This window comes from Carettochelys insculpta, chromosome 2 (genome assembly GCF_033958435.1).
Source record: "Carettochelys insculpta isolate YL-2023 chromosome 2, ASM3395843v1, whole genome shotgun sequence".
NCBI classification, from domain to species: Eukaryota; Metazoa; Chordata; order Testudines; family Carettochelyidae; genus Carettochelys; species Carettochelys insculpta.
This window is the reverse complement of record NC_134138.1, coordinates 112,819,347-112,834,534: the sequence shown is the minus strand read 5'-3', so window position 1 is coordinate 112,834,534 and position 15,188 is coordinate 112,819,347. Positions and strand designations below refer to the sequence as shown.

General features: G+C 44.9%; 1 protein-coding gene across 1 annotated transcript in view; it reads right to left on the bottom strand.

The window, feature by feature from the left end:
* Nucleotides 1-3,320: 3,320 nt before the first annotated feature.
* Nucleotides 3,321-15,188, bottom strand: part of SALL3 (spalt like transcription factor 3) — a 43,212-nt gene continuing 31,344 nt past the window's right edge. The window contains exon 6 of the mRNA XM_074987540.1: nucleotides 3,321-3,487. The gene's annotated coding sequence lies outside the window, so the exon portion shown is untranslated. The remainder of the gene's footprint in view (nucleotides 3,488-15,188) is intronic.

The following is a 15,188-nucleotide window of genomic DNA, read 5'->3' as shown; positions in this document are numbered from 1 at the left end:
GGGTCAAATCCCAGAAAAGGCGAAGGTGGCCCAAGCCATGGTGACGCTGGTTGGAGGAACGGAGAAGGAGGCTCTGGGTAGGCTGGAGGGGACCCATGTCTTCTGGTTGGTGTGCGCAGCATAAGGGGAGGGCTTGTTGAAAGCAGCCCTGCAGCCCTGTCCAGGGAAGGGCTGCGGTGCCGGGTTTTTGCTGCTGCCTTTCCCCTCCCCTGCGGGGCTGGCACCGCCCCCTCCCGTGCCGGGGATGTCGGCCCCACTGTCGGTGCCGCGCTCAGCACACTTAGCTGCAGTGCTGCGCAGATAGCCTCCTCCGGTGCCTGCAGGCTGCGTGCCTGTTGGCCCTGCACCGTTGACGCTGCGGGGATCTGTGCCACTTGCGGCAGTGCCGCCGGTTCCGGCGCTTGCCTGGCCGCCGCTCTGAAGGCTGTGCATGCCGGCTGTTTAGTAATTGGAGGCTCAGCTTCTGCCACGTGTGCTGCTGCGCTGCCACTTGTTTGTGACTGTGGCTGGGGGCTGTGTGCTACGCCCATCCCGCTCGCTGTGGCAGCCGGCAGGGATCGGGCTGAAGAGAGCTTCCTCCGTTTCTGCACCGAGGGGGTGAGGGACGCCGCCTTCCTTTTATGGAGCCCTGTGGGTCCCTCCGATTGAGGCCTCTCCGGCACGTCTGGCTGGAGAGCCTTATCAAACAACAGCATTTTCAGCCACATTTCTCTGTCCTTTCTGGCTCTGGCTGTGAGCTTTGCACAAAAGAAACACTTCTGGGTAACGTGTGATTCCCCCAGGCACCTAATGCATTGACTATGCCCATCGAAGGCTGTCATAGCTTCGCGGCAGGACTCACACTTTTTGAATCCTGAAGAGGACATCGCGGTGAGTCTTTTGAGTTGTTAATAGGGTACTTAGCACTGTCTCTGTGCCTGTTCCCCTCTCACGGACCCCAGCCTGCCGCAGCAGGAGGCCTACTGGCCTTCACGTCCCCGCGTTGTCTCCACTCCTCCCTCTCTTTTACTGAAGCTTTCTACATATATTATTTTTATTATTATTATTATTATTATTTTTTTCAAGAAAAGAAAACAACAATCTAACTAAAAACTCTAACTACGCTGACTCTGGCCGCAGCCTGAGCGGATTCCGTCTGCAGCCGATGGCGATTAAGGAGGAACTGGCAGGGACCGGATCGCGCACGTGGCCGGGGGCGCGCAAGGGAGCGGCGCGTGCCGGCGCATGCGCGGTCCGGCAGAAACTGCTGGAAAGTTTCCGATTTGCGGCGCCGGGGCGAGCCCGACACCTATCATGGAGCACCCACGGGGACACTCGAGGAAGAATCCTGGGTGCATTTACAAGATACACAGCAGCCCACAATTATGTGTCCAAACATAACTACATCTCTTTAAATCTCTGTTCAGTTTTCTTTCTTCCACCCTCCCTTCTGACTCCTTCCTCATTTCCTTCTCCTTTTAGGATTCTTACTGTATTAATCAAATGCAATAATGAGCCCATAGCACATTACAAAATCATCTTGCTTATTGTGTTAATGTTAATTATCTTTTGCCTACATACATTCAACTCTTTATCCTCCCTGGATGTTAGGAATGAGTTTATGCTTTTGTCTCAGTTATCTGTAGTTACTGAACCTGTAACTCACTAAGGTCCCTGTCATGCAATAGACTCCATTGTTGTGTACAGTTTCACCCATTTGCTGATCCAATGGGATTCTCAGGTGCCATTAGGATCTGCAGAAGCAAATCTCATTGCAAGATCATTACAACCTTATTTCTTATGATAGTATTTTAAAAGACTACACACTATGAGCTGAGACTGTTACTATGTCATCAATATTGTGAAAATTCTGTACCATTTACACAGGATTAAATCTAGAGTAACTCAAAAGACATCAGATTTATGGGATGAATGGAGTTATTCTGAATTCAATGTCAAACCCCGCCCCATATTAATGAAGACTGAAGGGTGCCTAGTAGTACGTCACCCTTCCCACTTGTAAAATGTTAAGCTGAGCAAAATTCAAACTTCTGAAAACCAGGAAATGCACAGCTAAGGTTGCCATTGCAACCTTAACTCTGTCCTTTTCGGCAATATCATAATATTCCTCCTTAACACACACAGATCTTCGCTCTGTCATTCACACATTTGCTGAAACATACACACTTTTCATCTCTCCCATTTTACAACCACCTCTCCTCTGTATGGAGCAGCGTTAGATATATTATTGGTAGCTGTTAGCAGTCATTTAGGCAGTCCTACATATCACGTCCTGCAGCTTGCGCAGTTGGCCAAATCAGTAGTAGCGAGCACTTCCCACATCAAGGTATATTGCTTGCTGGTTTTTGTGACCATCCATCCCATTTTTGGTGGGACAGTCCCGTATTTTGGATGCCAAAAAGGCATCCCTACTTATTTTAGAAAAGGGACTAATTGTCCCATATTTTCTGGTGCAGCTGCTGGCCAGATAGCAGGGAGCCTGCAGATTAGCCTACTTTCCCCTTCCTCAGGGCTCAGGGAAGCATGGGTGGCTGCCCTCTCCCTGCTGCTTCCCTGGGGCTTGGGGCAGGCGGGGGGAAGTGCCATGGCTGTCCTCTCCCTGAGACTTCCTCAGGGCTCAGAGAAGGTACAAGAGAAGCATCGGAGCTGCCCAGTCCCTGTCCCTTCCGCAGGGCTCCCAGGAGCACTGGGGTCTACCGTGACCCAGAGCTGCCACCATTTTCCTGGCTTCCCAGGGCTTGGAAAAGCCAGGAGGAGCCACCCCTCCTTCTATATCTTGGGACAGGGAGATAAGGCTGCCCTATTGCTCTTGGACAAATTTCAGCACCCTTATGATTCAGAAATCACCCAGAATCCACATGTTGACAACCCTGGGAATGTGCCCTTTTATTTTTCCTCAGAAGTCAAGGTATCTGCACTCTGAGTTCCAGCTTCCATACCATAAACCTTTGGAAACACCATGTTAATGTGCCCTCAGATAAGGAAATAGCACCTGACTCCAGTCTTCCTCTCTTCTTCTCCAGGAACTAGTGAGAGAAAGATTTTTGTCAACACTAGCTAAAGTCCAAGGCCTGCCTACCACCTACCTTCATTTCCCAACTCCTCTGCAGCCACAGTGCCCTTCTCTCTGACTGGTGCTTCATCCCAAAGTGCCCTTACAAAGTTCTGTCTCTGGCTCCTCCCCACTTGGTGGAAGAAATAGTTTTTTCTGCTGCCTATTCTGCTGTGTTCACAGTAAAACACCTCATAAATAAAATCATGTTATATTAAAAAAGACAACTTGTGGCAAGCAATTTCAATGTTTCAGTCTTTATTTGACCACGTGTACGATAGCTCACAATGGAAATATCAGTTGTGAGTGTTCACCGGGGCAATGTTGTCAGACAGTCCCTCAAATTACTGAGGCCAGCATAAAGTGGCTAGACACCCTTGCGTAGTTTTTTCCAGTATGGTCACATGCACTTGGAAATCCTTCCACACTGCTCATCTATACAAGTGAAGAAGCAAACATGGTTTTAAGCATCATACACAAATTTGTGGGTACCATGCATTACCTTGGGTAATAATTAGCTACCTGAAATAATTTCAGCCCACATTGCAGCAATAGTTTAATCTTTACCTCTGTTCAAACAACGCTCCATGTAGATGTTTTTTGAAAATTCTTTTTTCAGGACCTAATCTCTGGAACCCATTGCTAAAATGATTCCCAATGCAGGTCACTAACCCTTCTCTCCATTCCCTAATGTACAGTAGATACATGACAATCCATGCAAGCACAGGGATTTTACAGTATTTAGAACAGTGGTTCTCAACCCAGGGCCTCCTTGTGGCCCAGTTTGTACATAGTTGCAGCTCATATAGCATCCTCAGGGCCCTAAAGATAGTCAAGACTGTGATGGGGGAAAAAACTGCAGGACTAGGAGACCACTGTGCCACTTTAACTCCCAGCCTGAGCTGTCTTTCTAACAATGCTTTGCTAGCGACAAGCAGCAAACCCCTCCAGATGCTGTTACACAACCAAATGTGGCACCCCACCCAGATTGCAAGAATGCTCCCTGAGACACTCATGAATCACACAAAGAAAAGTGGAACAGAAAAGGTCAAGCATGGAGCCGCTGTGATCTGCTTTACACCCCCGAGTTCCACGTGCCTGGAGAACAAGTCCAGGAATGTCTGGTGGGCATTACTGAGTCCCCAGGCAAAACCGAACAATTCCCTTGATGTGGACATGTGCAAGTGAGTTGCTGAATTGGAGCTCCCTTGCAGGACAGTGGCTTCCAGGTATTGGTTACCTCCCTTGTCATTTTCTCTGGGGATCTAACATCTGGGCAATTCCCTAGTTCACAGCCTATTTTAACAGGGAGCTCCATCAAGTTAAAACAAAAAGCAGTCAAGTAGCACTTTAAAGACTAGCAAAATAGTTTATTAGGTGAGCTTTCGTGGGACAGACCCACTTCTTCAGACCATAGCCAGACCAGAACAAGAACTGGGTCTGTCCCACGAAAGCTCACCTAATAAACTACTTTGCTAGTCTTTAAAGTGCTACTTGACTGCTTTTTGTTTTGATAGGGTATAGACTAGCACGGCTTCCTCTTTGTTACTATTCTCTCAAGTTAGTGTCCCATATGTGGCTGCATCCACACAATATGTAACACACAGAGCGGCACAGGCAGCCCACAATCATAAATAGAGAGAAAACCACTGATTTACAATATTGCCTTTTAAACAGGAAGGCTAGAAGAAAAATGGAGATAAGGGTTCCTCTACACATCCTTCTGCAGCACAGGAAGCTCTGAGAGGTGTAAGGCAGCCCATCCACCGCAATGTGATGTTTTCTACTGAATTAACAACACCCCACCAAAATTAAGAGAACCTAAAGCAATAGCTTTGAAACATGTGAACTTCTCCATTCATTTCTGTGGGTGTTTCCGATCCCCTCCCGAGTACCCACTCTTAGCATCCCCCTCACCAAAGGTGGGGGAAGTCAGGACTGATTCACATGAGTGGAAATGCAGGGCTTTCTGGCCCTCCCAAAAGAGTTAGCTCCCTCCCCCTGGAATTGAGCTTACATGAAAGTTGACTCCTGTAGATGTATTTCCAGATGACAACATACACACAAAGAGCAATGCAAGGGGGCAAAGACTGACCCAACCCAGCTCAGATAAAGCGGTGGGAATGGGAATCAGACCACCACCCCCCAAGGATTGTAAGCAGCGCAACTCACCACAATGGCATCTCCTGCCAGTCACATGGGAATTAGCTCACCCAGACCACCCTCTTCTGGTTAGTGTCGCCCCCCATTGTTGCCTCTCTCACTTTTCCACGTTATGTCCAGACCCACACCCCTCCCTGGACTGCCCACACACTGTGTGTGTGGGGGGGGGGATCCTCACCTCCCAAGGAACCCCAAGCCTCCTTTACTCACCATGCCTCACAGACCCAATGCTGGTTTTCATCTAGCCCCTTATGTCGGGCGAACTGAAGTCTGAAATGGATACTTACCATTGGCAAGGGGTTGGACCTGCTGCCTTCTGCTGTCCTGGCTGCCTCTCTGCCACCCTAGGACTCACAGGCCTTGTCACAGGCCCTGCAACCCAGGGCTTTGCCTGGCCTGTGCTCCCCTGGCTCTCCCTGAGATGTCTAATTCTACCCAGCAGCTAGATCCCTCTTCCTGTACAGCTGGAGCAAGAGTGTGCTTACCCTGGCCAGACATCTGTTTTATACAGCCCTCCTGGGCTCTGATTGGCTGCCACAATCCCTCCTCTGATTGGCTCCCAGGACAGCACTCTCCCAGGCCTGTTTCAACTCCTTCCATGTCAGTGCAGGGTAACTGCTGTGTCACAAAAGCTACGTCTACACGTGAATGCGACATCAAAATAGCTTATTTCGATGAATAACGTCTACACGTCCTCCACTACATCGAAGTAGGTGCTGCAGAGGAGCGTCTACACACCAAAGCGGCCCACATCAAAATAAGGGTGCCAGGCACAGCTGCAGACAGGGTCACAGGGTGGACTCAACAGCAAGCCGCTCCCTTAAAGGGCCCCTCCTAGACACACTTGCACTAAACAGCACAAGATCCACAGAGCCGACAACTGGTTGCAGACCCTGTGCATGCAGCATGGATCCCCAGCTGCAGCAGCAGCAGCAGCAGTCAGAAGCCCTGGGCTAAGGGCTGCTGCACATGGTGACCATAGAGCCCTGCAAGGGCTGGAGAGAGAGTGTCTCTCAACCCCTCAGCTGACGGCCGCCATGGCGGACCCCGCTATTTCGATGTTGCAGGACGCAGATCGGCTACACATGCCCTACTTCGACGTTCAACGTCGAAGTAGGGCGCTATTTGCATCTCCTCATGAGGATAGCGACTTCGACGTCTCACCGCCTTATGTCGATTTCAACTTCGAAATAGCACTCGCCACGTGTAGACGTGGCGGGTGCTATTTCGAAGTTGGCGCAGCTACTTCGAAGTAGCCGGCACGTGTAGACGCGGCTAAATATACACATATAGGAAGGGAGAATATGGGGCTGAGAGGCATCCTCTCTTCAACCTCAGTTCCCTACCCCTCACCCTCAGGTCCACCTTTCCAGTGTCCCACTCCTCTTCTCCCCCTAATCCTCAGCCTTCTTCACCTGAGACCCCAACCTTTCTCTCCATTTCTCCTCAAAAATCCACCCCACTGTGTAGCTCAGTTAAATTGATCTTCATCCCCTCATTTAGACAGCAATATGCCAGCAGGAGAGATTCTCCCACCAACATAGCTACTTCCTGGCATGGAGGCAGAGTTCTTAGGGTTGGCTTCCACTGGCTCATCCTCACCAGAAGCGCTAGAGATGCGATGGTGCAGCTGCACCAATGTAAATGAATAGTGTAGACCTGCCCCGAGAGGAGATTCTTTGCAAACTGAAATTGCCAGCCATGACTCACAAATTGTAACATCCACCCATTCACTCCAAAACTCCTTTGTCTTGGATATGAGCTGGCTATTAATTTATCCTTAGCTCTGTTAACTGAAGGGTGAGTTCAGAGTCATCAGGCTCAAACAAATCTGTGATTCAACTCTAGAGAGACAAGGTAGGTGAGGTAATATGTTTTATTGGACCAACTCCTGTTGGTGAGAGAGACAAGCATTCATCCAGTCATTAGTAATTCTCAGTTCAGCACTACAAGGTAACAGAAAGAAACCAGCTTTTCCGGAGACTAATGGAACTCAAATTTGGTTTGCTAACACAACCCGCATTCCCAAATTTCAAAGCAGTCCCAAGAAACTGTTCAGATTTTACAGCATTTAAAAAAATCAAGCTTTAAAGAATACAAAATGGCAGAAATTCAAATTCTTTAGCCATTTTTTTGTGCACATTTTCCAAAATACAGTTCTTGGTTTGGATCCCCAGAAGATTCAGCAGGTGCTCTCTGTTACTTTCGGTAAACACTTTACAATCAAAGACCCTTTTCACATCAACAGATTGATCTGAGGAAAAAAACACCACCCAGAAACTTTTTTGACAATAGCTTTTTTTCTTTTTCTTTTTTTTTGGAGGGTGAGGGAACTGAGGGGGTAGGCTTATATCTCTGTAATCCCTTTCTTAAGTGACTCAAATTAGGGTCACTAACGTCTCTCCTGCCCTCTTCTGGGGCATGGCAAATTTCAAAAAAGTATGACAATGCTAATTTTAGAGGACTTTGAAAGGTTGACCTTTAATCAGAAATCATGATGCAAGCTTAACTACAGTGGCACTCCTGTGCCACTCTAATGTACATGCATGTTACTGTGAGCATAACTTGGCCTATTATATAAATATAGTAACATTTTCTAAGTGCTTTGGAAGGTGAAATATTCTAACATTCACACAGAATTAAGCTAAGAGAAAAATGCATCATTCGCAATCCTGTACTCCCACCCTCACCTCCGGAAGAGTTCCAAAACCAACTTGATAACTGTGAAAAAGAGCCTTGTTCCGCACTCATGACTCAGGCAAAACTCTCTGGGAATTTTATCTGGTTTAAGCCTAGATCAGTTACCAAATATGGTAAAATAGAGCAAGGAACTCTGATGCTGAGTTAATCCAATGGGTTGTTGCAGGGAAGTAAGTGGTATCTGCTCTGCATCATTCTGAGGATCTGAACGGTTACATATCAGCGAGAAGAGTATTAATGCTGTAATTTTTTCTCTTTTGGGTGGTACTGCCTGCTGAAGCTTGACAATGAGTGGGCAAAAATTGGGAAGTTTAGATAATCTGCTTTTTGTTTCAAGGAGCACCTTTTGGTACTAGCGTAGCATGAGAAGGCCAAGGAGGTGCACAAGTTTATTTTGGGGTATATTAAGCAAGATTGTGACATCATGTTTGTATTCCATACACTGACTCCAATAACTGAACACTGTAAATGGAAAAGCACAAATTCTCAGTTCACAAAGTGACATTCCATGGAAGGTAACTACCTATTGCTGGCATACAGATGGACAGAAACAAAATACAGTTACGAAAAACATGCTCCAAGAGAGCAAGACCTCCTATAAGAGCCTCAACCATGCTGTTATAGTCTCATTTTGAAAACACTAATAGATCAATATAAAGTTTTCACCTTGGCTCTGCCTCTGAGAAACAGTTCTGTCTTAGTATGGCAGCATGATCTTCCCCCCTGTTCTCTGGCCTCAGCAAGGTCTTACTTTGGCTCCGAATCTCTGCTGTTCAGTCTAGCAACCATCCAATGTAGCTTGTGCATCCTAACCCAGATAGCAAGCTCCTATGTCATTAGCTCAAGAATGGCACCTCAATGCAACAGCTTTCCCAGCAAGATTTCAGAAGCCAAATTCCCTCATTATGCTTCCTGGTCAGTTGGCAAGTTTTCCTGTGGCTTGTTGAGTCTGAGACACAAGAAAGCTTAAAAACACAGTTCTGCGCAAGATCCTGAGTTTATCTGGAAAATGCCTGAGTACCAGTTTCAGTCAATGCTTAGAAGGCCATATCAATGTTACACAGCCTCAAAGGCTTAATGACTCAACTGGCATCCACCCCCGGGAGACAGAAGTAGAATGTTTAATGGTCCAAACAGCCAGAATCCTGCTGCTACCACAAACACACTGGGGCTGAAAAAGTGGATGGCTCTGAGAAAATGTACTATTTTATTGTTGTATTGCTAGTTTTCTTTTTCTTTTGAGTGACTATTATAACAATTTGGCAGGCAGCTAAAGTGTTGGAAGGGTTTTCTTTTAAAAATACTTTATCCTGTTTTAAAAAGTGTAGCTACCTCAGAAACACATTGTGGTACACCTGGGAATTGAGAGTAACCATAAAACAAAGCTTATTTCAAAATAGGGAAGAAGTGACTTCTTTGGGCTAACAAAATACAAAAAGGAGGTTATTAGACATTTAGGCAGTACATCCTCATCATGAAAAAGAACGTGATGACTATTGTGCTCACATTAGTGTTTTAGATATGTGGAATTACTTCTAGATCCTTTAAAGATACTGCTAATGGAATTCAACACCTCAGAAGAAATGATCAAATGTCTTTAACTGCAAAAGCTGACAAAATGCAAACTAAATATTGAACACAATGAGTGATTTGGAAGTCATGTCTGGGAAATCGTGCTCATTTTAGGATTTTTAGAACATATTCTTTTTAATTCGTGTTTCTGAGCCCAAAAGCCTATTCTAAATTTTAGTTTAGCAGATTGGACAATAAAATGATGGGATCTCAAGCAAAAACAGAAAATGAGAGGATTTCAATTAGATTTTGAAATTCTGTTGACTTGAATGTTCAACAAGATTTCAAATAGAACAGACTGCCTTAACAACTGGCAGATTTCTTTCCCCCTTTTAAATGAAAACTCAGCAGGTGACTTCAACATTCTCTAAAACTTGGAAGTAACTAGCCACAGCTGTAGGCAGACTTGATTGACTTGACTTAAACCCTTGTGCCTCTGGGTGGAGCATAGGTTAGCTACAAGTCTCCTTCATTTCACATTGTTTTGGGACAAAACTTCTGGCTGACCCTAGGGATGCTCCAGTTGTCCCTCAAGCTCACTAGGCAGGCATGTACCAAATGACACAGCATAAAATTTTATTTGCCTTTGGACAATATGTACTATGACTACTGGCAAGGGCACACGTCTAACGACTTTTAGGACTTTTGTTATTACATTGCTACATAATGTATCTAACTGAGCTTGCTACGTTAGGGTCCACCAAGAGCTGACTGAAGTCTACAAGAGTTTTTCCATTGACTTCGGGGAATCTGAAGCAAGCCATTAGTGAGCCAGCTGGGCAAGATTCACATCTCGCATTGATGTGAAATAGGCAGGAGAGAATATGCCATTCCACCAGGAATAAAAAAAGAAAAACGAAGAAAACACATAACAAAAATGTAATAGGTACCCTCTTGAAAAGCAGAAATGCACATAAGGCAGCTAGATGCAAATAATCATAGCAAAACTGCAGAAGTTGGGCTTTGCAAAATTTAAAGGGCCAGCCTCAGGAAGGAAAGAATTCCCATGGGGAACCCTACACTATGGTGAGTTAGTGGAAGCCATGTAGTTAAAAAATAAGGTGCAGAATTCATTTGCGCAGAATGAATTACTTGTGTGTAGACTAGGAATGTAAATAGGATACAATTCCACTAATCTCAAGGGAGTTACACTGTTGTAAATGCGAAGAGTTGCCTTCTGAACATAATTACTTAAGTAGCAGATCACTGTTACAGAATTCATCAAGTGCTCTAAATGGTTTACAGGCAAATATAAATACAAGGGTTCATTCTGAGGAGCATGAGTTGTGAAGGAGTCACTGTGGATGTCATTCTGATATCACTTACTGGCATAAATCAGGAATAACACCATGAAAATCAACATAGTTCCACCAGTGTAACGATAGGGTAAGAGATCAGAATCAGGCCTTGTACATCTACATTTCAAATCATTAGCTTCCCTTTAGGCTGGAAGACTTCATTAGATGTTGACAGATGCAATCCTTATTTGCATTTTTGGGCAGGGGTTAAAATTCAGAAATGCTTCCATGTTTCCATTTATTCCCTGAGCCAGACCCTGGGGAAGCCCTAAACTATAAACAAATGTTTCCATTTATTCCCATGTCCTCAGTAGGGAACTGAAAAAAAACATACAGAGTATTGCTATGCCATTGAACTCCCCAGTAAACATCCCTGTTTCTAAAACTTCCATCTCAATAAATTAGTGCCACCATAAAGCTTTTTAAAACCTGCAGCAAGATTTTCCTTAGCTAGTCTAGATCCATAGGGATTTTTTAACCTGTAACCATGACTAGCATCATACTATATACATTTTTTCTGGGTCATTTGTCCAAATTCAGCTCTTCAGGCTAAAAAAAGAGGTATAAGAACTCAAAATCCTGTGTGTGTGTACACATACGTTAGGATTCCCGCACCATGATTTGGTGGAGGTGGCAAGAGAAGGCACCAGGAGTTGGGCCTGTGTGAACAATAGTCATCATGGAGCAAGTAAGACAGAAGAGCTGAAGATAGGCCCGACTCCACAATGCACCAGCCAGAAAAGCTGAGCTAACATGAGGGAAAAATAAGAAGCACCCTTTGAATGGCTGCTGGAAATTGCTTCTCTTCTCCATCTCCTGAGTGAGTGAGGAGCAAGGATGGAATCTAAGAACAGGTCTACACTGAAAATGATGCACTGGTGTACCAATACTGCTGTAGCGCTTAAGGGAAGGTGCTCCTATACCATGCTAACTATGGAATAAGTCCTTCCCTGGTAGCCACACAATAGTTTAGACATAGGCTCAAACCTTAATCTTTAGGCTTAATCTAAACCCCATTTATACTTGTGCCTGGTCACTTGTGAAGTGTGCTTGACATCTATTTTTCTGCATATATTGTGAGGAGAAAGGATGGACAGTAAGATAAACAGGACAAATAAAGAGGAGTTTTGAAGAGATTTTGAGACCCAGGAACCTGTAGTAAAAGAGGGAACAAATGACATGAACAATGATAAGAAACACAGAGGGGCGAACAGAAAGAAGACCATTTTGAGGTGTATATTATATTATATTAAATAGTATTTCACCAGATATGGATGCAAGCCTGCAAACTTTACTTGTGAGAGTGGAGCTATGTATGGGACTGAATATGGGTAACATTTTAAAAAACACCTAAAAGCAGGATTCACAAGAGGACTTAAGACGTAGAGCCTTGTGACACCTAGCAAACCAGAGAAATAACACCGAGGTCCATAAAGCCTAAGTTAGATGCCTTGGCTTTCTATACAAAAAATGGGGAGAGATAAGTACCTAAGAATGTAATTCATAAAAGCCAGGAAGTAGACGGGGATCCACCAACAGGAGATGCCAATGAAAAGGATGTGTCTAAAGCCACACATCCTTCTCAGACAGACATCTATATCTGGGATGTAGAAAGGTGCTTAACGCTGCATGCATGGGAACCTGGTCCCTGGAGTCATTTAAAGATGCTGCTAATGCCATTCAACATATCAGAGCCATTTGCTTCGGAGATAGGAGACACCAGTTCAATTCCCCTTTCCTGCCCAAGGGAGAGAGAGAATTTGAGCAGGGATCAAAAAGTGATCTAACTACTGAGCTATAGCACATTCTGATGAGAGGGTGACTCCCTGAGTCTCTCCTGTTGAAGGTGTTCCACTCTAGATAAATAATAAAAGTTGGGAGAGCCTGGACCCTGACTCTGCCCCGCCTTCCAGGTAGGTTCCCTGACCACTCAACTGCAGAATTATTCTTCCTTTCACTGACTAAGAACTTCTCATCAGTAGAAAAGTCACTGGGTCAAAGAAGGAACGTGAAACTATTCTGCAGTCCAGGGCCAAGGCATCCTCCTGGGGGACAGGGGACCTCTAGATCCAACCACTCTTAACCAAAGTTAAACAGCTAGTCTCCTGAAGGTAGCAGCCCCACTTTTAAATCTGTTTTCCCTCTCCAACAAAGGGAGGGGGGATTGAACCTGGGTCTTCCACAGCCCAGTGACTATTCTAACCACATAACAAAGATCTAAGGTGGACAGCCTACCCTTCTATGGCTCGATTTTGCCTGGGACCTAATTAGGTAGCCATGCTCAGAGGCCACCAATTATCCTGGACCCATGTGTGACTTAGGCAGACAAAGACCTGTCTTCCCCTGGTTCACAAATTGCTCTGTGACTTAGCCAGGAGATCGCTGCCTGAGTGCCCAGAGGGAGCGTCAAAAGCTTAAGCACACAAGCAAAATTTGAAGCAGAAATTTAGGGATCAGGTAAGATTAGCTGCCCATTGGGTAAGGTGACAGCCAGGCATGACTAGTGCATGGTACCTCTGTGATCCCCAAAAGGACATAGGCATCTTACTCTGGAGTTTCGGGACCTAAATTGCTTCATAGATCACACCATAAGTTCCTACTTCCAATGAGACTTAGGTGCATTTAAAAACAGTGTTTAAGCCCTAAGCTACTGAGGCATTTTTGAAAATTTTACCCAGTTTGCCTAAAGCATTGCAGGACCAGGCCCTGGGGCAATAAGTGCATGACACTGTCATGGCACTGGTGAGGTGAAAAAAACAACACCCAAATGCATTATTTTCAAATGGTAACTCTCTCTGACTCTTCTTTAGCACTTTAAATATACATAGAACCAGCTCCTTACCAGCATATATCTGTGTCTTTGGCCATTTACTTCTGACAAAAGACTGGTTACTTCTATTTTGTTAAAGAGCATTTGCAGAAAATGGGCCTAATCCTTCATGGTTTACCCCTGAAAACAGTGCCACTGAAGTCATGTTTAAATATGTTCATCATCCTGCTCCTCCGTTGCTTGTTGCAGGTGATAAAAAAAAGTAATTGTTTTTACTGGCCAATTTTAACTTGGAAATGTGATTTTTGAAAAAATCAGACATGTTGCCATATTTTAAAAAAATCTAAGCATGGAAGATTCAAAATTAACCTGGAAACACTTCAGTTTGAAAAATCTGATGGTAACTAATTATTGTGAATGCTCCAGATAGAGAAATCTTTGCATGGATAGTAGACCCAGTGTGACTTCTAGTGTACTAATCTGCACATCTGTGTGAGGGTTGAATTCAGATTGGACAAGTACTCCAAAATCTCTACTTGTTAGTCACAGTAATTCCATGCCCCTTACTCTTATCACGTGAAACTTCTTTCCAGGAGCAGTCCTGTTGAAATCAATGCGGATACTCCTGGGCTACAGTTACACTGACCCAAAATGCCCTCAGAAGAAAAGCAGTGTAAACATGGTTTTGCAATCGAAATCTCCCCCGATTTGTTGGCAGCCTCTTATGCCGGATTTTTTCCCCCAAGAATAGGAGGCTGCTGACAAACAGGGTGGGGGTGGGGATAGAAGGGGGTTGGCCTGCACAGCCATGTTTACACTGCTTTTTTCTGCCAACAGCAACTTCTGCCAGTGAGTGAATATGCAAATGAGCATCTATTTGCATTTTAAAGACCATCCATTTGCATACTGATGCATCAGTTCGGTTCAGTGTAACTGCAGCCCTGGAGTAAGGAAGGCACTGAGTGTCAGTAAAGGCAGCACAGCCTGATTCCCAAAATAAAAAATTATTCCCAAACAAGCATACAAAAACAGGTGTGAGTGACATGTAAACCTAAAAGTGTCTAAAAATAACCAATTAAGAGAATATATATGAACAGGCATGAAATGTAATCAACAAACTTAGGCTATGTCTACATCACGAGATAAATTCAAATTTAAGGCGGTTAGTTTGATTGTACCAAGTGACTGTCTTCACTGTAAATACCATTAGTTCGATTTAGGGAGCACCAATATTGATAGCATATCATCTTTGGAACTGGGTGGGTGTAGCATCAAGTTTGAATTTAACAGTTCATATGAAGGATAGTGTGGAATTCATTAGCCTCCAGAGGCTGACTGGAGCTGTTCCACTTGGCTCCCGGCTGCCCACCACTCACTGAAGCTGGTAAACGGACCAGCACTGACTTGCAAATTCCTGCTTAATTCCTAGTCTTACCCTATTTTGACAAACTGCTTCCATAGTAGAGCCACTTGGCAGCATTTCCTGTATGCCCCGAGCATGGGCCCTAAAATCCAGGCTGGTTCCTGCATAGGCTTAGAATCACAGAATTAGAGAACTGGAAGGAACCTGTAGAGCTCATGAAGTCCAGTTCTCTGCACTTCTGGAAAGCACCTCCGACCATCCTTGACAGAT